The 25,654-nt window shown below is 39.9% G+C and overlaps 1 long non-coding RNA gene across 1 annotated transcript; it reads left to right on the forward strand.

Annotated features, from left to right (window-relative positions):
• Positions 1–2,134: 2,134 nt before the first annotated feature.
• Positions 2,135–20,966, forward strand: LOC118883708. The gene is made up of 3 exons (XR_005017081.1): positions 2,135–2,295; positions 4,025–4,076; positions 20,273–20,966. It is a non-coding gene; the product is annotated as an uncharacterized LOC118883708 (long non-coding RNA).
• Positions 20,967–25,654: the final 4,688 nt, after the last annotated feature.

A 25,654-nucleotide genomic window follows, 5' to 3' on the forward strand; every position in this document is an offset into this window, starting at 1 on the left:
CCCTCCTCTCTCTCCTCCCCCTTCCCCTCCTCCCCTCCTCCCCTCCTGCCCCTCCTCTCCTCCCCCTCCTCCTCCCCCTCCTCTCCTCCCCCCCCTCCTCCTCCCCCTCCTCCTCCTCCCCCTCCTCCTCCTCCACCTCCTCCTCCTCCCCCTCCTCCTCCTTCTCCTTCTCCTTCTCCTTCTTCTTCATCTTCTTCCCCTTATCATTCACTATCCATACAGTTGTACCTAGAGCCATTCTTATAAAAACTGGACAGGAGTCACAGATCTTCCTAGCCTTGTCTCCTTGATTTTCCACTTATGCATTCTCCCACACAAACTCCACAAACTCTATCACCACTAAAACTTACCCTTTGTTTATGAATAATGATATGCACTTTTTCTTGTATTGTTCACTTTGCATCTGGCCTTCTGTATTGGTTGCATCTCAGGTAAGTAACTCGGAGCATGATGTTAGTGAAGCCAAGGTCCTGGCTTGATCTACTACACTGGCCCAGCCACCTGCAGCTCCAGCCTGGTTTATTCCAACAGTCTTCTCACTGCTTTTGCCTTTTCCCTCCCACTAGCATATAGTTCATACAGAAAGAAGTGTGATCCGCTCAAAATCTAAGTCAGGTCAAGAATATTCTCACTAATAGCAAAAGTCAAGGTCCCTGTAATAACCTGCAAGGCCTATCACTGTTAGCTCCCTGACTTAATATCTGACCCTTCTCCCTTGCTCACCTTCCAGCCTCTAATATGCTGACCCCACTCTCTCCTCAGGCTCCTTTCACTTGCCTTTCCTTCTGCTGGAAAGTTTTTCACACAGGTATCTCCGTCACCTGCTTACCCACCTGCTTCAGGTTTTGACTCCAATACCTACTACTTATTGAGACTGCCCTGACTACTGTATTTTAAATTGTGTACATTTCTTCTCAACACTCTTTCTCTTCCCAATCATTTCTGATAACCTCCAGAAAACTCTCCCTATAAGGTTGTCCTGACATAGAGACAGTCCTTGACTTACTATGGTTCAACTTATGATTTTTTGACTACATGATGGTTTAAGAGGGGTAGGCATTCAGTAGAAATTGTACTTCGAATATTGAATTTTGATCTTTTCCCAGGCTAATGAAATGCAGTATGATACTCTCTCTCGTGATGCTGGGCAGTGCAAGTGAGCCGCAGCTCCCAGTCAGCTGTGCAATCAGGAGGGTAAAGAACAGCTACACTTCCAACCATCCTGGACCCAGATGACCATTCTGTTTTTCACTTTCAGTACAGCATTCAATAAATTATGTGAGATATTCAACACTTTATTATAAAATAGTCTTTGTGTTAGATGATTTTGCCCAACTGTAGCCTAATGTAAGTGTTCTGAGCACGTTTAAGGTAGGCTAGGCTAAGCTATGGTGTTTGGTGTATTAAATGCATTTTTGACTTAAAATATTTTCAATGTACATGGGTTTATCAGGATGTAACTCCGTTATAAAAGAAGATCTTGTATGCAAAGAACCTGTACACTTTTTCATATATGTTAAATGTTATCTGTCCCATGGCATTCAGTGGTATGTAGTTGCAGCATTATTTCTTACTACTTCCTTTCATACACTTCATCCTTCAGTGCCACAAAATAATTTGCTTTTCCTCATACCCTCATGATACACCCCCTTCCTTTGTTCCTTTATACATCCTTACCCCAGTCTGGAATGCTCTTCCTCTTCTCACTAGTCCAAATTCTACTCTTTTACCCCACACTAAAAGTAGTTGCAAATTTGTCCAACCAAAGGCAAATATCAACTCCTGGCAATACTTTCAGTGCATTTTATTTTGTGAAGGCACTTAGCATTTTCTGAACTATACCACAGTTAGTTCTATAAAGCCTCTCTCTCCCTCTCCTTGGTTGGAAGTTCTTTAGAGAAAGTCTGTCTCTTTCATTGTTCTTTTATATACACATCTACATCCTCCATCCAGTTCCTAGAACAATGTCTTATATATGTTGGATATAAATATTTGTAGATGAAGGAAAAATCATACCCTCCTGCCAAGGAAAGAAGTGAGACCACTACTCATTTCTCAATATCTTTCAGAGAATTGTAACAAATGGTGAGTTATCTTTTCTTTCCTGTATTTTTTTTTCCCCTAAAATTTCAGATCATCAATGTGAATACAAAGCCAAATCCTTACTTGCTTACAACACTAAGAAGAGTCATAATAAAAGAACCAACTGGAAATCTCAAGGGTTGATTCATGGTCTCACTGCTCCAAGCTGAGAGGAAAGTTATAACAGTTCCTGGAGTCAGCTGTGGGGTCCTGGTGAGCATCTTCAGTATCTTTTTTTGTTCTGCTCTTTCTCCACTAATTTATCTTCCTTCACCTCAATTCTATCACAAACCCTACAGAAGGAGAGTGGCTGGCATCACTAATTTTGTCATTCAGACTGATCACTGCATTCCACAGTAAAGAATGAGAAGTCTAACAAAGACCATCTCCTTGGCCAACCTTTAGTCAGGCTCCACTGACCCTTCTTCTTGACTAAGCCTCAGCCTTGGCCTATGAGTACTGCAGAGTCTCAGCACAAACGATGTCATCCACACACCTCACTGCCACCTGCCACCCGCCACACTCAGAGACTTGACTAGCATAGTTACTAAGAGCTCACATCTTCTAACATCCCTAGGATGACCTAGCCGTTTTAAGCTCCTGCCTGAGAAAGCTCACAACTGCCAAAAATCTTTACGGTTTGAGTTACACCCTGATCCTATACCTGCCTTGCCTAACAGTTCTTGGAAACACAGCCCCCTGCCTGATTTTTGCAAATTTCCACTTCCGTGACCCTGCTCAAGCCTCCATTTGTTCCTCCTCCCTCATCCCTCATCCTCCCTTTAAAATGTCCAGTCAGCTGTGCACAGATTGGAGTTGAGCACTCCAGTTTATAGTGGAGTCTCTCTCTCCTACTGCAGTAGTCTGAATAAAATCTGTCTTGCCACCTTTAACAAATGGTCAACTCTGCTTTTTTGACAATTCTCCAGTCTAAGTCTGTGAGGGAGGAAAAATAAATGACTGAGTGATCTCTTGGCTGCCTTATGCTTATGGAAATTTTTCTAGAGCAGTGTTTTCCAAGAAATGTGTGCGCTTTTTTAAAAGCATAAAACTTATTAAATCCTGCAATAACATTTTTGGAAAGGCTATATGGAAAAACAAACATAAAGTATGGACTTTTAAAAAAATTTATCGAAAAGAAAAGGCATTAGGGAGTAGGAATTACAGAGCCTAGTTCAATGAACAAATACATATTCACAAAAAAACAGTAATTTTGAAAAATACTCACTCAACAATTCAAGACTGTTGCCTGTATACTTTAGTTCAAGAAATACAGCTACAGGACATAATGCTGTCATCTACTTCTGCTGAACAGGACTGTCTTACAATTCTCTTAATTTACCTCAATTTTCAAAGCATTTGCTTGACAGATTTTAGATGAGCAGCTAATCTGTCATTTACAGAAGGGTCAGTGATGAGAGGGACCAATGCCTAATTCATTCATATGTTCTTTTATCTGTTGATTTAATTTATTTAGTTCATTTTTTACTAAAAGTATTGACAGAGGGGGAAAATATTTAATCACAATCTTGCAGGTTTAAAAAAAATAATGCTGATATCAGGCTCAGGGCAGCAGGAGAAAGCTGGGATGTTTCTGATCCCAGGAGGAAAGAAAAATGTGATTGAGTGATGTTTATCTGACCTATTTTACTCTGAATTGTTATGGATGCAGCAATAGTAGTAGAGAGCTTCATGCATGTGACAGGTATTCACCAAAGGATTTTCCTGCACTGTGTGTAATCACAGACATGATTTCTTTACCCACATCCCACCATAGAATTTTTGTTAGTGTTGTGATTGCAGCAAATCAGAAGCCAGAATTGTAATAATATTTTATAGAGAGAGAATGGTCATTTCACGTTGTCTAGGATTTGAAGGATTTTTCTTGTTGTCTGTTCTATTTTAGATGTTTATTTATTTTATTATTTTATTTGGCTTTCAGAATTCTTGATCCTCTGGCCATGGAGATATCCAAAAAGGGAACAACACAACCTGTAAGTGACAAAAAACTGTTTTTGTTTTGTTTTTACTTTGTTGCTCTTGATGGTTTTAAAGCCAGGGGTAAAAATATTTGGAATAGTAGAAGTAAGATTCCATTTTTATTCTTAAAAGATAATTATTTGCTTCTCAGTAAAACTGAGGAAAAACATCCCTTTTAATAATGCTGCAATTGTTTTTGGTCTTGGCTCCAGTTGACTCTTTAAAGTGGGAAGTTTAGAAATCATAAGAAATCTGCTGCATAAAAAAACAAAGTGGAGAGACCAATTTACAGCTTTCTTAAGTGGAAGTAATCTAAGGTCTTAGGACTTTTCTGAAGACTGGACTTGTGCTGTGGCTTGCCTCTGAATGAAGTTCTTGAAATGTTATCCTCTAGTGGAGAGTTCTCCCTCTGAGATGTCTAGTTACATAATCACATGGTCACAAAGTAGAGTAGTTTTCTTAAAAGTGCCAAGTATCTAAAAATGTTGACTGAAAGAACATACTTTATTCATTTAACAAATATGTATTGAGCACCTACTGTGCTCTGGAAACTATTAACTTCTGGGTGTTCAGTGGTGAACAAATAAGACTTGATCTCTGTTGTCATAAGTAGTGACAGAGTAGAAGAACTCAGTTACAGAGTAGTGACAGAAATAAGTTGTATACCAAATAAACAAAAGTATGCATATGATCTCAAATTGTGATAATACCTATAATTAAAAGTAAGTGCAATTTTTTAAAAGGGACTAACGTAAGAAGCTAAAATCAGATTGGAGATGGATGTCAGAGATGCTACTTGAGAAAGTGACATTTAAGCTGCAATCAGAAGGATGAATATGAGTGAATTAAGACAAGAGATGATAAGAATAAGCGTGTAGCCAGAGGAGGAAGGAATAATATTCCACACAGAAGGAACAACACAGGTAAAAAGAAAGGGTGTGGGATTTCTTAAGGACAAAGAGAAAGCCATTGTGACTATACCTAGTGAGCAAGGGAGAGAGCAAGTCAAGATGAAGTTAAAGAGGAAAGCAGAATCAAATCTCGCAGGGTCTCATAGACCAAGTGAGAGGATATGGAATTTTAGCCCTGATTGAAAGTTCGTAAACAGGGGGATACAGTTGTATAATTTATGTTTAAAAGAAAATTAGTCTGCTATTGTATGAAGACTATATTATAGAGTGGTAGCAGTGGAGATGGCAAGATTAGACGCAAAGACAATATTGAAAAACTACTGTGTTAGCCTACGTGATAGACAACTGTTGCTTGGACAAGAGTGGCAGCAGTCAGGACCAAAATAATTTATATTTGCCATTATGTAGAAAAAGAATTGCTAGGACTTGGTGATACATTAGTTTGGGGACATAAGGGACAGGGATTTGTATAGAATAACTTCTGGGTTGATGGCTTAAGCAACTGGATGGATAGACCTGCCGTTTACTAAGATGAGGAAGATCAGGGTCATTTTGGGGATGTTTTAGCTTTGGAATGTCCATGACACTTCAGTAGATATGCAGATGTGCAGTTGAAACCCAGAAAAGGAATCTGTGATGAAGATAAAATTTTCAGAGATGACACATATATTAGGGTTCTCAACAGAAACAGAACCAATAGGAAATATATAGAGAGAGAGTGAGACAGAAAGAGATTTATTATAAGGAACTGGATCATGTGATTATGGAGGCTGGGAAGGCCAAAGACCCGCAGTTGACAAGCTGGAGATCCAGGAGAGCCAGTGGTGTAAGTTCTAGTCCAAAAGCTGGCAGTTTCAAGACCCAAGAAGAGTCAATGTTTAAGTCCAAGGCTGAGAGTCAGAAAAGACCAATGTCCCAGTTTAATCATTCGGGCAGGAGGAATTCCCTTTTACCCAGCCTTTTTGTTCTATTTAGGTCTTCAGTTGATTGAATGAGGCCCACCTACATGAGGGAGGACTGTTTGGTCTACTGAATCTACTGATTGAAACATTAATCTCATCCAGAAACACTCTCACAGATACACCCAGAACAATGTTTGGCCAAATGTCTGGGCACCCCATTGCCCAGTCAAGTTGACACATAAAATTAACCATCAAAACATATAAATGCCATTTAAAGCCATGGGGAGAATGAAATTACTGAGGGAAAGAGAATAATAGATAAGAGAAGAACGTCCAGGACTTGGATAAAAGATGTCCACCATTCAGAGTTTAAGGAAGGGAAAGACCGGTGCTGTGGGTACTGTGGCTATATAGCAAACTACCCCCAAATTAGTGGAATAAAATAATAGCAATCATTTCCGAGTACTGTGTCTCATGGTTCTGGGGGTTGCCTGGACTCCACAGATGTTTCTTTTTTTTTAAAGAATTTCACTTATTTATTTATTTATTTATTTTTTGGCTGTGTTGGGTCTTCGTTTCTGTGCGAGGGCTTTCTCTAGTTGTGGCAAGTGGGGGCCACTCTTAATCGCAGTGCACGGGCCTCTCACTATCGCGGCCTCTCTTGTTGGGGAGCACGGGCTCCAGACGCGCAGGCTCAGTAGTTGTGACGCGCGGGCTTAGTTGCTCCGCGGCATGTGGGATCTTCCCAGACCAGGGCTCGAACCCGTGTCCCCTGCATTGGCAGGCAGACTCTCAACCACTGCGCCAGCAGGGAAGCGCACAGATGTTTCTTGATCGGGTTCTCTCACGTGGCTGCAGTCAGAGAGTGATGAGGCTGGAATCATCTCAGAGGCTCCTTCCTCCCCGGTGTGGTACTCGAGTAGCCGGTGGCTGGAAGAGCTCAGGCTCCCCGGGCTTGTCTCTATGTCTGGGTGGTCTTTCCAGCGCGGCAACTTCAGCGTAGGCAGACTTCTTCCACCGCAGCTCAGGGCTCCAAAAGCATGTGCCCTGAGAAAGAGAAAGCCAGCCTTTTACGACTGGACTTAAAAGTCACGTAGCTGGTTTCACTTTTGCCGCATTCTAGCATTAGAAGTGAGTCACTAAGCCCGGCCCGTATTTAAAGAGAGGGTATTTAGATGTGTCTGTTGAAGAGAAGATTGTCCAAGTAGTTGTAGATAAGGTTTAAAACCCCTACCATAACTTAGAAAAGGAGGAGAATGCAGTTTTCTGGGAGCCGAAGGAAAAGTGGTTTAAGATTTTCTTTGCAAGATTTCTATTTTGGCAATTTAGAAAGTCCTCACCCTCTTCTTTCTGACCTTCCTTTGTTGTTTTATAGAGTAATCGATCTGTGGCAATTGACCTGTCTTACCTACTTTATTCCATGATTGATTATGTAAAAAAGAGAATAACTTTTGTTCTCAAGAAAAGTCGGTCAGTCAGAAGTAATTCAATTTATGAATGTAATATGGTAAAGCTATTGACCCAGATCAGGGAGGGAGAGACAACTCTGCTTTGAAGATGGTTTGTCCTCAGCTGAATCAACTTGGTGGTATCAATCATAGTTTTCAAAGCATTCTGATGAAAAGATAATGGAATCAAAGTAAAACATTTGATTATACGTCACTGAATGAGTGAGCACAGCAGAGCCGGTCTTCCAGAGCTGCTCCACGCTCCCCCTGAAGTGCACAAGCCAGAAAGAATGAACGTCAGCTTCGAGGGGGGAGAGTTGGAGGCTGTCAACCAACGCTTAACAGGACCTCCCTCACTCGGCCCCGTGTGCAGGCAAAGAGCATGGACAAAGGGGATGAAAAAGCATTAACCCCTCACCGTCCCAGCCCAGGCGTCTCGGGCTGGTCTCTTCCCCGACTTTCGCTTAGCCCTAACACCCCACTGCCAGCCTTTTTGTTTGTTGGTTGGTTGGTTTGATTTGATTTGATTTCAAGGACATGCTAGAGAACCATGAGGAGGTTACTGACATGATAGTCAGATGCGAGTCAAAAAATTGTCTCTGATTGTGCTTTGTTTCTTCTCCTCGTCTGTCCTGATTTACTCTTCCCCCCTCTCTGCTCTGCCCTGTATCCTAGGAAGCTCACCTCCAGGATCATCTCAACATCATGAACAGATTTTGTTTTCTTTCTTTCTTTTCTTTATGGATTCAGAAAAAGTACAGGAGTTCTGAGGTGCCGAGTGCAGTGACTCAGAGCTGTCGTTTCCAGCCTGCACCCCGACGCTGTGCTGACGGCCACCCACATCCATTGACTGGGAGACACAGATCCTGTCACGTCCTTTGCACACAGCCCTCCCTGCCTCAGATTTTAGGAACCGCTCTTTTCTGTTGCCCCTTCAGACCTAGGAATGGATTCTGGGTTCTCATTGTCACTATTTCAGAGATACTGCAATATTACTTGCTGGTTTCTCTAAACGCCACCTTCACCTTTATAAATAGGTGTTCATGAAACCCTCTTTAAATTACATAATTTGAGAATGACTTCTGGGTTTATGGCAAAAGCAACTGGATGAATAGAGATATCATTTACTAAGATGAGAAAGATCAGGGGTTGACTTTGGGATGTATTAAATTTGTAATGTCCGTGATACTTGAATAGATACGCAAATGGGAAATTAAAATCAGAAGAGAAATCTGTGCTGAAGATAAAAACTTCAGAGATGGCATATAGCTGTCCTATGCCAGAACCCTGTCTTATACAGGAGGATGTCAGTGGCCCAACTGGGTGGCCGGCACAGAGAGGAGGAGAGCTGGCGAGGTGCTGAGTGATGCAAGGCAAACTTGCCAGGCACCAAAAGTGCCACATGGCTAGTTCCTGAGCAGAAGAAAGGAGAGATGCCAGCTCCAGTGGGGGCCAGCATGAGAACTGGCCTGTGAGCTCTAGTTCAGCTCTGGTGCCTTCTGGGCCCTGGAACAAGGCCTCTCCTTGGGTCCTTTACCAGATCCAGCCCCTCAGCTGTTCCTGAGCTTTCCCTGGTTGGTCCCTCGCTCCCACTTGCCTTGAGTCTCCCAGGCTCCCCTTCTATAAACCTTATCCTTCCCTCCTCCACTTTCTGACATCCTCCCTGTAGTCTCAGGGAAATTCTTTCCTCACCCTGGTGTATCCCCTTCTACCTTCCTTTAGAACCCTCTTTTCCTTCTGTTATTACTTAATACACTTGGACGGACCATTAAGCACAGAGTACAAATCATTAGCCACTGAAAAACTCATTCTTTTTCCCAAAGCCTCCCTGGAAGGAAAATATTTTCATTCTGTTCTTTCAATGCAGCCAAGAAAGAGAGGGAAAAAAAAAAAAAAAAAGAAAACAGAGCCCAGGACCTATGCAGTACCTTAAAGAATTTCAAGGAAAATGGAAGGTATGATCTGTGAGATTTTATAACCTGATGAGAGGGGGAGTTTGGGTGGGGAAATGAAAATATAAAACTCACAACAAAATTGTAGCATAAGTAAATTAATGTATAAAAAGCCACCTGAGAAGAAAAGTAGCAATCAGATATTGGCATAGTCCAACTAGGAAGGTTTTAAGGGGGAAGGAAATTTGGGATAGCACCTGAAGAAGAGGAAAAAAATGTGAATCATAAGAGAGGTTATCCCTGGCGAGAAAATATATTTTGAACGTCCAAGCAGATTTTCTTTAGAGGACTGGGAATGAGGAGCAGTGGAACCAAGAAACAAAGAGTTCATTCATGAGATGGAACATTTACATCTCAAGCCCAGAATTTAGGATAGACCAATAGCATGTTCTGTCCATGGTACCATCAGTAACTGTTGTGTTGATTAAATAAGCCTTTGACTTCCCTGTGCCTTCCTGTAGATGTATATGACTTTGGTCCATCTAATTTCCTTCCTCAGGTCTGAGGGCAATACTGTGCTTCTCTAAGAGTAAAGATGAGAAGATATGGCAACCCCATATTTTCTGGGAGGGAGAACCAGAATGAGTGAATCAGGCTCATGGCGAGCCAATCAGGAAAGAGCTCACTCTACCCAGGAAAGTACCAAGCCAGCCAGAGCCTTTGGAGCGTCAGCAAATACATACAGAGGACACATGTATTACAGAAAGATAAAGATCTGGCTTGGTGAGATTTAATCAAAGTGTTCAGGACACGATAGGCTCCAGATTCAAGATAGCCTCTCTGGATTGGAGGCTTATTGGACTGGGGACTGCACAGAAAGATAGTTTTCCCTGAAGGCATTGATATTACATCGCGTACTTAATTCTTTATACAATGACCACCAGCAAATTTTAATTTTGCAATTCTGTGATGTCTTCATAAAACATAAGCATCTGTCAAATCAGCAGCAAGCTAAGAAAAATACAATTGGATAAACTCTCTATTTGAGTGAATTGACCTGCCTTTGAATATGGGAATAATGACTGCAATCAGACGGATGTGGAAGTAACCTCGTGTTGATCTGGGCTCCTGTGATTATTAGGAAAATACCATAATCATTTTTATCTTGGAAACTTGGGTTCTTATTTTTCCCCTTGTAAATAAGTCACCTAAAAAGCATTATGTTTTCTTTTAGCTCAGAAATAAATTGCAGCTAGAAGAAAACATTTTCCTTTGAAAATGTGGTACAAACTAATGTCTAGTTTCTCTGACTATTGAATTACAGATATTAGCAAAAGAAACAGGAGAAATAAGCCCATCTGTCAGTCAGAGAAGAATAGGAAAACAAGTAGAGAGTTTAATAAAAATACAAAAGAAAAATTACAAATATATTAAAGTGCCCTACACTACAAACACATTGTGAAAAATATACTGTTCTGTGACTACCACAATCAAATGTCCAAGGGCTACATGACCTGGAGTATGTCTCCCCAGTAGTTCCGGCTACGTGTAAAGAACATATTAAGAATTATTAAACACAGGAAAATTAATAATAAAAATTGACTACAAACTCTGTTAACATTCAAATGAAGTGTAATTAATTAGTTCATTTAAAAAAATAAATAAGAAGCTCACCAGAAGGTAGGCCAAGCTTCAGAAATATCCACTGTAATATTCTTAATAATTGCTATGCTTTACGGTATCATATATTTCTTTAGTGTCACTTGCATAAAGAATACTCCTTAAAAATTGTGTTAAGGATCAGTCAAAATGATGTTCCAAGTCATTGGGAATTAGAGGACAAATTAACAAAGGAGAACCTAAAAACACCCTACATGTTGGAGGATCAGTGCAGATTATCTTCTGTGTGGAGAACAGCAGTTGCTGACATATTTCAGCTGGGGCTTCAGGAAAGAATGGGATTTCCCAAGTGTGAACCAAAGATTGCAAGAACCACGAGACACTGCAGCTAAGAATTCATGGTCAAATAATTAGAGGTAAATCTGATTAAACATAACGTAATATAAGTGATTTCGCTTGTTTTTTGTTAACCACAGATCGTTATAGCACGTCATGAGGTCTAGGAAGGGACAATACCAGGCAGCATTTCCTGACCCTATCTAAACACAAAATCCTTTTTATTTATAGACATGTCATTAGTTTTCTACGGTACTATTTTTGTTTCACAAAATGCCTCATAATCTTTCATGGAAAATACTCTGGGGAAGTTATAGTGTGGAAACACTTTGATCATCAGCAAAAGAAGCATTAGATAAATTATGCACCAACCAAGTGGTCCTGGAGTTTGCTCTGCTATAAGTTAAGGATTTGGCCCAAATATAGGAAAATTAAGAAAAAGTATATTTTTCTGCCTGTGTGTGCAGTGACCTAACTGTTCTGTGTGAGCAAGTAGAAAAAGTGAGGACTGAGAGGGAAGAAGAGAAGTGGGGTAGGAATTAGAGAAGGTGTGATCAAGGGTGGGAGACCAATAGCCTGTGCTGGTCCTCAACTCCTAGCCCATCAAATAGTATCTCTTTTAAATGAAAGATACTCTAATGCAGAAGTTCCTGTCCTAATAATCTATTTAGTGAGGAATATAAGGCATTCAGCAAGTAATCTAGTAGGATAATTTGGCTAAACACAGGGTTTTAAGGAAGCAATTGGAAGGAGGTATAACCAAATCTTGAAACAGGTAGGAACTGAGACTTTATTCAAGGAAGGCTTTGCAAGTATGGTGTCACAGAGTAAGCTGAGTCCTGAAGGATGAGAATGAAGCAGCCAGAACAATTTAGGGAAGAAGGATACTTTATAGAGAGGGTTTAAATAATTACACATGAAAGTATAGACAACTCAAGAAGGACCTAAAATTACTGAGAACCTTGTATTCAGATAAGTGGAAAAACATTCATTATCCACATGTGTTGAGTAAAAGCAAAAGATCTTGTCTAAGAATTAGGCAATATAATTTTTTTTTTCTGAACTAATTTAAAAAAAATTTTTATTTTATATTGAAGCATAGTTTATTAGCAATGTTGTATTACTTTCAGGTGTACAGCAAAATGATTCAGTTATACATGTATCTATTCTTTTTCAAATTCTTTTCCCATTTAGGTTGTTACAGAATATTGAGCAGCATTCCTTGTGCTATACAGTAGGTCCTTGTTGGTTATCTATTTTAAATATAATTTAGTCCTAAAGTATCTGCTGGCAGACACTGAGACTCAGGTCATGAAAACACTTGGAACCCTACCTTCCTAGTTGGTCTATATTAAAGGTTAACTATAAGACTATATGCTCTAGGAAGCTGTTTGCAGCTTTAACAAAAATATGAACTCAAACAATATTCATAGTTTATGCTTAATAAAGTTTACCAGGCAGGCACGGTTGTTAACACTGCGTATGGTAATGATGAAGGACACTGAGACCTAAGGGATTTAAGTGACTTTCTCAAGGTTTCACAACTAGTGAGACAGAACTGGGATGAAAATGAGGCAAGCTGATTTCAGAGCCTGCACTCTTAACCCTAGACTAAATTGCTGCTCAATACTGAAAGCATAGGTAATATTAAAAATTATCAGATTTTTATTATTATCTTCCTTATGCTTCAAATCATGTAAATCATACCTTTGTAAGAGAAGGAAACAACATAAGTAAACTCTGTCAAATATACCGTATTTGGTTCAAAACATTTTCCAAATATTGAAGAACTATGAGGTTAGATAGTACCAAACACATAGGTAAGTGAACCTCTTAAATACGTTCTACTCTCTCGGGGAAAATGACACCATGTGTCAATCCTAGTTCTCTTATTTCTAGAGATTCAAGCTAACATTCCAGATAAGTTCCACATAAAAGTAGAATTGGTTAGAATTGATAGAAGCACTGGAACAAAGAGAGAGAACAATAAGCAAATCCCAAATTAACTTTGCATGTAACTGTTAAAAATCACCTACCCTATAGCCTCTTTGCTACTCTGTCTTTGGGGACTGTTCCAAACGACATCTTTAGAGGATCCATTTATTATAGAACCCTTTTGTCCTCAGCAAGTAACTCTCCATGCATGAGTTCCAAGATGGATATGTCTATTTTCCAAGCAAGTTATGGTCAAATATCATTATTTTTCAAACAAGAGGGTGAATATATTAAGCCAGTTCTTTTAAATAGTCCTTTAACTTTTTTCTTGATATGAAGTGTTTTTATATATTGTAATGGCTAAATGTACAAACTATAAACAAACAAATACACCAAACAACACAACAAATAATGAACCTTAGATTACAGTCATCCATGAGAATCATCTCATCTATCTTTAAAACAAGATTTTTTAACAAATGCATAACAATAAGGATATTTCTTTCTTTGCAAGAGAAGACAATTTTTGGAGACTACAGAGCAGAGTGGAAAGAACTTAAGTGTTAAAGAAACTGAACCTTTTTTACTTTCTTAGGGCAAATTAACACTGTTGTGCCTCAGTTCCCCCATCTGTCAGTTAGAAGCAATAATACCTACCCTGCAACATTGAAAGAATAAATGTACACATTAAATGTGTTAAGGATACATAAATCCTGTAAAATATTGTTTGACACAGAAGCAACCTTCAATAAAAAAATATTATGTTACCATTGACACTAGTAACACTATTATTAGAATTTATGCCCAAATCCCCAAATCAACTATACAACCTACTTTTTAATCTTTATTATTTTATCTGAACATTAAAAGAAAAACTTTTGCAAGAAAATAAGAAAGAAATTTGAAGTCAATCCAATTTATACAATTCTATTAGACAGCCGCATAGGTAGACATACTGATTCTGCCCAAAGAATTGATGCTGAGTATTACAGAAGGTAAAAAACAAAACAAAACAAAACACACCTATTTAAATAAAGTGGGGGGAAAAAAGGAATGGGGATGTTGATGAGAGTCATTTGAGGATTTTCAGTTTCACCAGACAGTAAATACATTGCAGCTTCTTTGTTCTTGATGAAACAAAATAGTCCCTATTGAGTCATGGAACTTAGTTTCTGCCTTGAAGGAATAATTACAGAATAATAATGGGATCACTAAGAAATTTATGAGTGTAAAATAAATGTCTTTACCATAATACCAAGATTTGATGGAGTAAAGAAAGTCAACAGCCCCTTCTCATCAAAGCCACTTGAAAGTGTTAATGTCTTCCAAATGTCAAAACAATGCGACAATTTAGTTAGAAAACAGTCAAATTCCTGAAGTGTGTGTTAACAAGACACACAACATATATGCTTAAAAGACTAAAGTTTTACGTTTTCAACCAGTATCTTTGGAAGTCTTAAAAAGAATTTCAAGGCATTACACCACTGTGTCCCTAGTGCCGGGGCCAGCTTCACGGCATGAGACTAGTGCCGTCACACAGGGCACTGGGCTGAGAAGGGTCCCATGCTTAGGCTTTAATGCTTTGTGGTTGCCATCTTAAAATTCTTAACAATTTTATCTTTGAATTTATTTGTGCCTTGTAAGTGAAGTCCTCTGGGGCAGTGGAGCACGTGCCATAGATCTGGGCTCAGCTCAGATGACCACGCCCGCTACCACCCTCCCTGGCGTGGGTTCTCCCCTACCCACCCCTGCACCCTGGGGGCTATTTAATCTCTCCCTTGATGCCCCTTCCCAACAGTCTTTGCTGCCCTCCAACCCTGGTGGGCATCTGTGTGCACGGAGAGCTGGGGTGAGATGTATGGCTTCCCGTGTCTTAGGATGGGGCATGGTGGCAGCTGTCCCAGTCTGATGCTGGGAGACCCAAGGCCCATTCACAGGTGACTACCAAACCTCGCACGCACACCTGAAGACATACCAAGCGTGGCCTGGTACAAAAGCTGAGGGGAAGCTGGAAGCTGTCTTGATGCCTTGGATACAATTGTGAACGCTGGCAAAGACCACAAGAAGTCAGCCTGGCACCCTAGTGGGATCCTGGAGAAAGACCTGCCTAGCATCAAGCTGCTCTGCTTCCTGCAGAAATGGGACACCCTGTGGCGCTATGTGCAGAAACAGAAGGCCAAGAACAGGCAGGTGGCAGAGCTACAGCTGCGGGGCCAGGCCTGGCAGGCTGTACGCAGAGAACAGAATGAGCCAGTGGCTGTGCTGAGAGGGCTTGGTGAGGAGGGGACAGCTGGGCCCAGGAACAGAAGCAGTCAAGGTCAAGGGCTTGTGGCCCAGCGTGCTGGGCCTGGGCAAGCTGCTCTCAGAGCAGCCAAAATGGTGCCAGGCCAAAAGCAGTGATGGAATTTGCTGGAGGCCAAGGCCTGAGCAGTCCTCACTGCCACTGTGTCTTTGGGGCTCCCTTGGGCTCACACACACACTACCTTCGGATTCCTCCCTGTTTTCTTCTAACCTGAGGATTCTTGGCTTGCTGCCACTTGGGGAATCAGGCACCATGCTTTCTCTTTACTGGGTTGGGGTCAACACCAGCACTGTCCCTCCACCGCCAACATACACAAACACACACACACCAGGTTCCTGAGCCCTTCCTCCCTAGGACTGACTTGGGGCATCTGTTTTCAATCCCCACCCACTGCCCCTTTGCTGGCCAGTCCAAGGGCCCTCACCATGTTTTCTGCACATCCATAAATAAACTTCCTCTTCTAAACTGTTTAAAAAAAAAAAATCCCTTGGAGTGGCCTGTCCATTGTGGGCTGTGACAGTGAGCCTGTGGGAAGAGAAGTAGCCCAGGAGGTGGAGTAGCCCATTGCCTGAGGGAGCACAACATCGAATAGCAAATAAAATATGCCAGGACAAATCAAGAAAGAGAGTGGAAGAAAAGAATTGTCTATATTAGTACCTTGAATGACATTTTTTTCCTGCTTTTTGAATAAGCAGCTCCACAGTTTTATTTCTCACTTGCACTCACAAATTATGGAACCATCCCTGCCTAGCGCCTACTGTGCAAGACACAAAATAGGTAGTCAATGCATTCCTTCAGTGGTTGGTGAATGTAATTTTCATGAAAGAGACTGCCATTGTCAATGTGGACAATTTCATTGATCAAATAGCGAGAAATTACTTTATGTTTCTGCATCAAGGAGAATGTGTCCTTTTAAGTACAAGGTGAGGAGAGTAATAGTAGCTAGTGTCACATTTTTGGCTGATTTGAAAACTTGATAGAGTTCTTGTTCTTGTCCTGTATTAGCCATTAAAAAGGCCAAGATCCAGGACCATGTTATGCCTAAATTCAGCACCTTTTACTCTTGCTTCATTGCAAGAATATTAAGGAACCCAACTTACGGAGCTCAAATCATTTTTTCTTCAAATAATTCCAGTTTTCTGTCTCATTCTAAACTTGACTTTTGTATAAGACTTGGAAAGAAATTTCAAAAATTTCTACCAGAAGAGCCATCTTTAAAAAGTAAAAATCTGGAGACTTCCACTTCCGGGAAGATGAAATGTGCACAATTTTCTCTATTCCTTCCACTAAGTGCAATGAACATTATACAATGGACATTATATATAAAACAAATGTAAGAAGTATCTGAAAGATGGAGAGATAACAGAAGACCAGACAGTGTCTTCGGGACCCGAGGAATGACACAGGAGCAAGTTCTCTGGATTTCCTTCTTGCCTCAGACTAGAAACTGAAGAAGCTGACAACCCAGAAATCCAACAGGTACAGACACACAAAAAAGTTTCAAGAAAAACCTGCTTTCTCTACCCAAAGAACCAGGAAAGGGACAGCCAACCAAGAAAGAAACCTTTTAGACAGTAACACTCTACTGTAGCTACAGAAAGAAAACAAATACTACAGAAAGAAATACTACAGAAAGAAAACAAAAAATGAATCCACCCCCCATCCATGCCAACTAAGGCTAAGTGGGGATCCTAGACTTCCATGCTCATGAGACTATACGGAGGTGCTCCAAACTTCTGCCTGGATAGTATCAGAAAGGACCAAATAGGGAGCTGGGACTTTGGTCTATCTGGTAATGATACCCCCGCATCCCCTCCCATGTCACTGAAGAGAAAAGGGGAACCCTGAAGTTTCACTCCACCCAGCATGAATGAGATGGCCATCCCTCCCAACACTGGGGTGGTATCAGAAGAAGCCTCAGTGGAGACTCAACACCTTCACCACCACAAAGCAGTAATAAGCTATCAGTGGAAACCATGTGGGGAGCTGGAAATCCCACTCATGTCCAACAGTAATGAGCTCCCTACCTAGGGGGTCTACAGAGGCCACATGGCAGTAATGAGGTGGCACCCTCTTCCCCTGCCAGAACAGGATCATAGAAGACCAGCTAAAACAGAAAGTTTAAATAAGATCCAGAGTCTCATTTCATGATACACAAAGGTCCAATTTTCAATAGAAATTTATTTGCCGAAGTAAGAACCAGGAAGATCTCAAAGTGCATGCAAAGAGGCAATGAACGGATGCCAGCACTGAGATGCCAGACATCTTAGAATGAGCTCATCATGATTTTAGAGCAGCTCTGATAAAAATGTTTCAGTGAAGAATGAAGAATATGCTCGAAACAAATGAAAAAATAGACTCAGCAAAGATATAGCAAACTTCAGCGAAGAAGTAGATGGCATTAAAAAAACACAAATAGATATTTTAGAGCTGAAGAATATAATAACACCAAAATAAAAAGACCAGTGGATGAGCCAGGAACAGAATGTAGAGGACAGAGGAAAGAATCAATGAAATGGAAGATAGAATAGTACAAATTACTCAGTCTAAGAAAACAGAGCAGAAAAAAATAATAAACAGAGCCCCAGAAATTTAAGGATTATAACAAGAGGTAAACATTCATACCATCAGAGCCTCATAAGGAGAGAAGAATCAGACTGGGACAAAAAGTACTCAAAGAAATAATGGCTGAAAAATCCCAAATTTGGTAAGAGATATAAACCTACAGATTCAAGAAACTGAAGAAAACTTAAATGGGATAAACCCAAATATATTCATGGCAAGACATATCGTGCTTGTGCTTCTGAGAACTAAAAGCAAGGGAAAAACATTGAAAACAGCTAGAGAAAAAAGAGCACCTTTACAAATAGGGGGGAAAAGAGTTTGAATGACTGCATTACTCATCAGAAACCACGGAGACCAGAATATAATGGTATAGTATATTTCAAGTGCTAAAAATAATAATAATAAAATAAAAACTCAAGCTAGAATCATATGCTGAGTGAAAAAACCTTTAGCAATAAATGAGAAATCAAGACATTCTCAGATGAAGGGAAACTGAGAGAATTTATTGCCAGCAGTTCTACTCTAAAAGAATGCCTAAAGGAAGTTCTCTAAACAGAAAGGAAATGATTAAAGAAGGAAATCTGGAAATTCAGGGAAGAAGTAAGAACATGATAAGCAAAAATATGGGTAAACTCAATTTGGTTTCCTTCTTCTCTTGAGATTTTAAAATCATGTTTGATGGTTGAAGCAAAAATTGTCATATTACCTGATGTTCTAAATGTATGTACAGGAAATATAAATACAATTATATCATAAACAGAGCAGGGTAAAAAGAGGTAAAGTTTCTATAGTTCACTTGAACTGGTAAAATGATGACATCAGTAGAGTATAAGTTATGTAAATATAATTTAAAACCTAGAAAAAATACATATTATTGTAGTTAAATAGTGAGTCTTGAAATCAGACTGATTCCACCCACTTTCTTTGATTCCTGTGGTTTACTTGTATATTTCTCTCTCTCTAATATATATATATATATATATACCCCAATCTCCCAATTTATTCCTCCCCCCCTTTCCCCCTAGGTAACCGTAAGTTAGTTTTCTACATCTGTGACTCTATTCTGTTTTGTAAGTAAGTTCATTTGTTCTGCATCTTGATTGTGTTGATGTCCGTATTCTGGTTGTGATATTGTGCTATAGTTTTGCACAATGTTATCATTGGGGGAAATGGGGTAACGGTTCTCTCTGTATTATTTCTTATAACTGCTTGTGAATCTTCAATTATCTCTACATAAAATGTCTAACTTAAAAAACTAAAAATATTAAATCTTAGATTTATCAACATCTAAGAAGGGATAGATTGAGAGTTTGTGATTGACATGTACACACTGCTATGTTTAAAATAGATAACCAACAAGGACCTACTGTATAGCACAGGGAACTCTGCTCAATACTCTGTAATAAGCTAAATGGGAAAAGAATTCAAAAAAGAATAGAAACATATATATGTATAACAGAATCACTTTGCTGTACATCTGAAACTAACACAACATTGTTAATCAACTATACTGCAAAATAAAATAAAAATTAAAAAGAAAAGAAGGAAGGAAGGAAGGAAGAAAGGAAGAATGATAGCCACTGCACTAAATAGATTATGCTTTTCAACAATTAGGTTCATTAATACCTCAAGAATTTTGAAAGGTAAAACCTTACACCTATGTTTGGTATAGGTTCTTTCTGTCTTCAAGTGCTTCTAACATAATGAAGTGAAAAAGGGAGTAATGTGACCAGAAAATCCTTGATTTAAAAATAATCATTTAGTATTTCCCCAGAAAACAATGAAATGAAAATAGCCTTGGTTCAGTCAAAGTCACTGCAAAATTGCCACAAATCGAAAGGTAGTGAAAATCAGAGTGATAAGCAAACCTAGGCAGAGTAATTTTTTGGACAATACACTATGGTCATGAAAGCGTTAATGCACATTTTTAAAAACCCTAGTTCACATGCTTATCTACTTCCCAAAGACCTTTGCATTCCAGTATTTTAATATATGCCTTGGGTGTTTATTAATAGGCACTTTGGAAAATCATTCAGGCCACTGGCTTCCTTCGTTTTAGTGACGGGCAACAGTAATTTACTAAATAGCAACTCATAATGTGAAAGAGTTAATGGAAAGACTATGTTATGCATTTTGATAATCTACTTCAATAAATATAAGCACATAATGATGATTATTTAGAAATATAAGCAGCCAGAGTATATCTAAATGAAGCCATTATTTACAAACTTGGGGCCAGTAATATTTTCCCATGTATTATTAAGATGAAAATGATTTTTTTTCAATCTTTTTATTCTAGATTGTTGGTCATTTAGAATTAAGAAGAAAAGAAAATCATTTCTGAGGAAGTCCAGACAAAAGAACTTGGACTAAGGATGATTATAGCCGTTGTTTACCCTTGAAATTGTTCTGGGTATTAAGCTATCTATATTCCCTCTCCTTTTACTTCATTCACAAGGCAAAGCATTCCCGGCATCACAACGTTGGTGAGTCTCCTCTGCTTTTGCTGCATAATAGTTTCCCAGTGAGAAGGGATATGAAACGTGGCAGGGGTGAAGGAGACATACTACGAGACCGTTTCTTTCCTTTCATTTCCTGGAGCCAATCTGAATGAAGACCCAGAGAGGAACGGAAGAAATGGAGCTGCCAAAACCAGACAATGGGAGAAAGAAAGTGAGGAGATGAGAAGAACGGGCACCAAAAGCATCCTGGGATGAGCATGAGAAGAAGCTGGAGATTTGTCATTTTCATTGTTATCATTTTCTGTTGTATTTTAAATCTGAGAGCTTTTATGGAGGAAGTATACACACTTTTCATATAATGGCTTAGAGGAAATTTATCTTTAGTTTAATGCACCTGTTCCTCATTGGACTTTTTCGTCCATTTATTCCTTAGCACTGAAAAGACTCATAGGCAAAACAAAACAAAACAAAACTCTCTATAAGTGCAATAGCGAATTCTAATTATTTTTCAAGTTTATTCAGTTATTATAGCCATGGAATAGCTATATATTTGTATCCATCTTTTTGTTAAATATATAGTCTTAAATTCAATATTCACTAACCTGCCTAATTTACCAGTTTTTCTTTTGAGCTTTCTGGACTCCGTTTTTGTACTTCTGGGGCCTGAAGTTTGCTTCTGACAAGAGTGTTCCTCAATCTAGTAAGAGTTAACCATTGGCCCATAACCATGGATCAGCCATGGAATGGTTTGTCCTTGATGACGGGGTCTTAAACCCCATCACAGTCATTTCTACCTTATGTAGGCTTAAAAGCTCATTGAATTTCCTCTGATGCTCTGTGGACCGCCCTCAACCTCTTGCTCCAAACAAGCCAGTCCCAACCTAGTGATTATTAGCCAGCAGTATCACTGAGTGTGAGACTAACCCCTAAAAAGTGACTCTATTTAAGTTCTTTGATGATGCTTTACAGAGGCTGGAAGTCCAGAGCCCGTGCTCCACTGACCCCTAGGACTGAAGGAAACTGGTAGAGGTACTCTGCAAGGAAAAGACAAGAAATGTATTTGTTTCCCCAAAGAGTCCTTGGAGAAGACAGGAAGGTCTGGTGGGGATTTACAACACCGCAAAATCTGCTTTTTGCCTCTCTTTCAAAGAGGGCCTGGGACAGGCATTCTCTAGACCCGCTCCTCTTCCCTTTGCACCCTGCTCTCTGTGCCAGGAGGTTGAACCACGTGGGCTGCATCAACTGACTCCGCACAGACAAATAGCTGGGTGCAGCCAATGGGGAAACTTGGCAAGGGACGAAGAGAAAAATGAGGTTAGGGCAGAGGTCCCCAACCTTTTTGGCACCAGGGACCGGTTTCGTGGAAGACAATTTTTCCCTGAACTGGGGGGTAGGGGGAGATTAGGGGGATGGTTCAGGCAGTAATGTGAGCGATGGGGAGCAATGGGGTGCAGCAGATGAAGCTTTGCTCTCTTGCCTGCTGCTTACCTCCTGCTGTACAGCCTGATTCCTAACAGGGGTTGGGACCTGTTAGGAACCCTGGGTTAGGGCACCTATTCCCCTGGTTCCCTCCTTAAGAGGTTGCCTCAGGCTGATGGTGTCTCTTGACGGAACGTCACTTCTCCTCTCCAGGACTCTTTTCATATATACCTAACTATTCTTCTGTGTTTCAAGAATTCCTTTCAGTCGTGATTCCTCTGGACTAGGTGTTAAGAAGAGCCGACAGCTGTTAGTCCCAGTTTCTTCAACCAGGATTCCCTCCTCCCTTTGGTTTCCCTACATTCTGCGCACACCGAGTGAATAGTCTTTTGGAAAAAAATCTACAAACACTAAATGCTGGAGAGGGTGTGGAGAAAAGGGAACCCTCTTGCACTGTTGGTGGGAATGTAAATTGATACTGTCACTATGGAGAACAGTATGGAGGTTCCTTAAAAAACTAAAAATAGAGCTACCATACGACCCAGCAATCCCGCTACTGGGCATATCCCCAGAGAAAACCATAATTCAAAAAGAGTCATGTACCACAATGTTCATTGAAGCTCTATTTACAATAGCCAGGACATGGAAGCAACCAAAGTGTCCATTAACAGATGAATGGATAAAGAAGATGTGGCACATATATACAATGGAATATTCCTCAGCCATAAAAAGAAACGAAATTGAGCTATTTGTAGTGAGGTGGATGGACCTAGAGTCTGTCATATAGAGTAAAGTCAGTCAGAAAGAGAAAAACAAATACCGTATGCTAACACATATATATGGAATCTAAAAAAAACAAAAAATGGTTCTGAAGAACCTAGGGGCAGGACAGGAATAAAGACACAGACGTAGAGAATGGACTTGAGGACACAGGGAGGGGGAAGGGTAACCTGGGACAAAGTGAGAGAGTGGCATGGACATATATACACTACCAAATGTAAAATAGATAGCTAGTGGGAAGCAGCCGCATAGCACAGGGAGATCAGCTCGGTGCTTTGTGACCACCTAGAGGGGTGGGATAGGGAGGGTGGGAGGGAGACGCAAGAGGGAGGGGATATGGGGATATCTGTATACGTATAGCTGATTCACTTTGTTATAAAGCAGAAACTAACACACCATTGTAAAGAAATTATACTCCAATAAAGAAGTTAAAAAATAAATTTTAAAAATTAAAAAAAAAAGGAAAGTGGTGGGACATGATTTGCACCAAACCATTCTGTCTCCAGAGCTTGGGTGCTGCATAAGCACCCCATAGGTGGGTGCCTCCAGAAATGCATGAGGATTGCAGTTTTACTGTTCCTTCAAAAGTACTGGGTCTGATAATTTACATTTTTTGCTAATTTAATCTATAAAGAGTTACCTCGTTTTAATTTGCATTTTGTTGATTAATGATGAATATTTATTTCCGTATGTTATCCCTAGCTATTTGTCCTCAGAAGAGATTGTCTTTTTGCAGTCTTTGACTATTTATCTATTGAGGTCTTCGGGTACTTTTCCTATTTTATGAGGTCTTTGTGTAATAAAATGTTCTTAGTTACATGCATTTCAGTTTTTATTCTATTTTCAGACACAAAAATTCACATATTTTTTCTTTGTAATTTAATTCATTTAGAAAAGGTTGTTTTATTATTAAAGACATCATTGAAATGTGTTTATTAAATACATAGAAGGAAAGGAAATAAAATAAAGCTCCCTTAGAATCACGCCAATCAGAGATAACCATTGTTCCCAATTTGAGCTACTTTCCTTCAAACAGCTCTGTATTTCTTCTCACTGTTTCTTTTCAATTCATTTCTTCAAAGGTATGCCTGATATTGCTACCGACCCGGGTTCTTGGGCTCTTTAATCAATAGAAATTGTTAAGAGTCCAGACGAGAAATTCAGGCAAGGCTTTATTAGGACGAGTGGGTGAAAACAATAACAGGTTCCCTTGCTCGCTCCCTGGGGGGAGGGGGAGCTGGTCCTTTAAATGGGGTGAGGGTAGGTGTGGACCTGTGGGTTGGGCTGGAACGGTGGCTTAGGTGGTCTGCCCATCCCCTTGGTGGTGCCATGTGCAGTACCCTGCTTTTGCTCCCGACACCTCAGATGTGGCAGCTGGGTTTTTGGCCTTTTTTTTTTTTTTAATTGGAATATAATTGCTTTACAATGTTGTGTTAGTTTCTGCTGCACAATGAAATGAATCAGCTATACGTATACATATATCCCCTCCCTCCCACCCTGTCCCCCCATCCCACCCATCTAGGTCATCACAGAGCACCGAGCTGAGCTTCCCGTGCATTATAGCAGCTTCCCACTAGCTATCTATTTTACACATGGTAGTGTATATATGTCCATCCTAATCTCCCAATTCGTCCCACCCTCCCCTTCCCCCGCTGTGTCCACATGTCTGTTCTCTACGTCTGCGTCTCAATTCCTGCCCTGGAAATAGGTTCATCTAGAAAAACGGTACAGGTGTTTTTGTATCTTGTTCATAATTTACCCCATCTGCACATGCACGCAGTTATTTTTAGTCCCTTATTGTTTCATAGTTTCTTTGTATCTGTTGCTGGAGGAGACGTTTGTCCAGGTGCAGGCCCTGCAGCAAAGGGTCCCTGGTCCCAGGTCCCAGCTTGTCTCAACTTTCTAACACAACGGGAAAATGTGTTTACTAGTTTGAAGAATCATAACAACATACATATATGTAGCATTTTATATAGTTTACAAAGTGCCTTTGGACTTAAAAAAATACTCATTTGACCTCATATCATTGTTATATTTGATACCATTTCCCCATTTTATAAATAGAGATATTGAGATAAATTCACAAGGTTTTATACAAAAATGTAAGTGACAGATGCAGAAATATAGCCCAGCTTCCTGAGAAAAAATATATTCTTGAAAATTATATCCTATGGTAATATGTAATATAAATGACTGGTGGGGGGCTCTGAGTCCTCATTCCATTGATGCAAGCAGTGTCACATGGTGTCGGCAAATGGTGTAGTTAAATACGTATTAACAGGAATTAAAATCAAGGGAAGCAGCACTCACAAAGAGTTGATTATTTGTTACCAACTATACGTATTGGATCAGAAATCTTAGGGTTCACAGAGTCCAATTTGTTAAATGAAATTTGCTATTTTTATGTTATATGTACATAAAATTTTCCACTGTAAGTCTATTTATTGACTGACTTTATGATAATTTTGGTCTCATTGTGAGATCATTTGAGATCATTTGATCTCATAATAATAAGGGGAAATGTGAAAGAAAATGTCAGGAAGGAAGAATATTGCATGGACAGGAATGAGAGGAAAATAGACTCCATCTTCATACACTTGACCTTGAGAGGAGCCTGCCTGCTTACGGTAGGGCACCTGCACAATTGCACCTTAGCCCCCTTACCACAGAAAGCAAGCTAGCCTCTTCCTAGAGAAGAAGGCACCCTCTGGGTTCTCAAATTAATCATTGTTGGGAAATGCAATCTTAACCTACAACCTCCTTTTCTGTGCACCATTCTTCGTATTTTGCTCTAGTATTTTAAACCTGGTTGTTGGTAAGTTGCTCTTGTCTCTACTGCAGAACCATGTGTCTTAAGCACACTCAGTGTGAGGATGAAAGTGAGTCTTTGCTTAATAAATAATACCATGGGGAACAATGTTTCATATGGTTTGAACAGCAAAGACTAAATCCCTAACTTCTCACTTCCATTTTTCACAGAAAGATCATGTCGTGCTCTGGGGAAGGAATTCTAAATTAGC

The sequence above is a fragment of the Balaenoptera musculus genome, chromosome 17 (assembly GCF_009873245.2).
Source record: "Balaenoptera musculus isolate JJ_BM4_2016_0621 chromosome 17, mBalMus1.pri.v3, whole genome shotgun sequence".
NCBI lineage: Eukaryota > Metazoa > Chordata > Mammalia > Artiodactyla > Balaenopteridae > Balaenoptera > Balaenoptera musculus.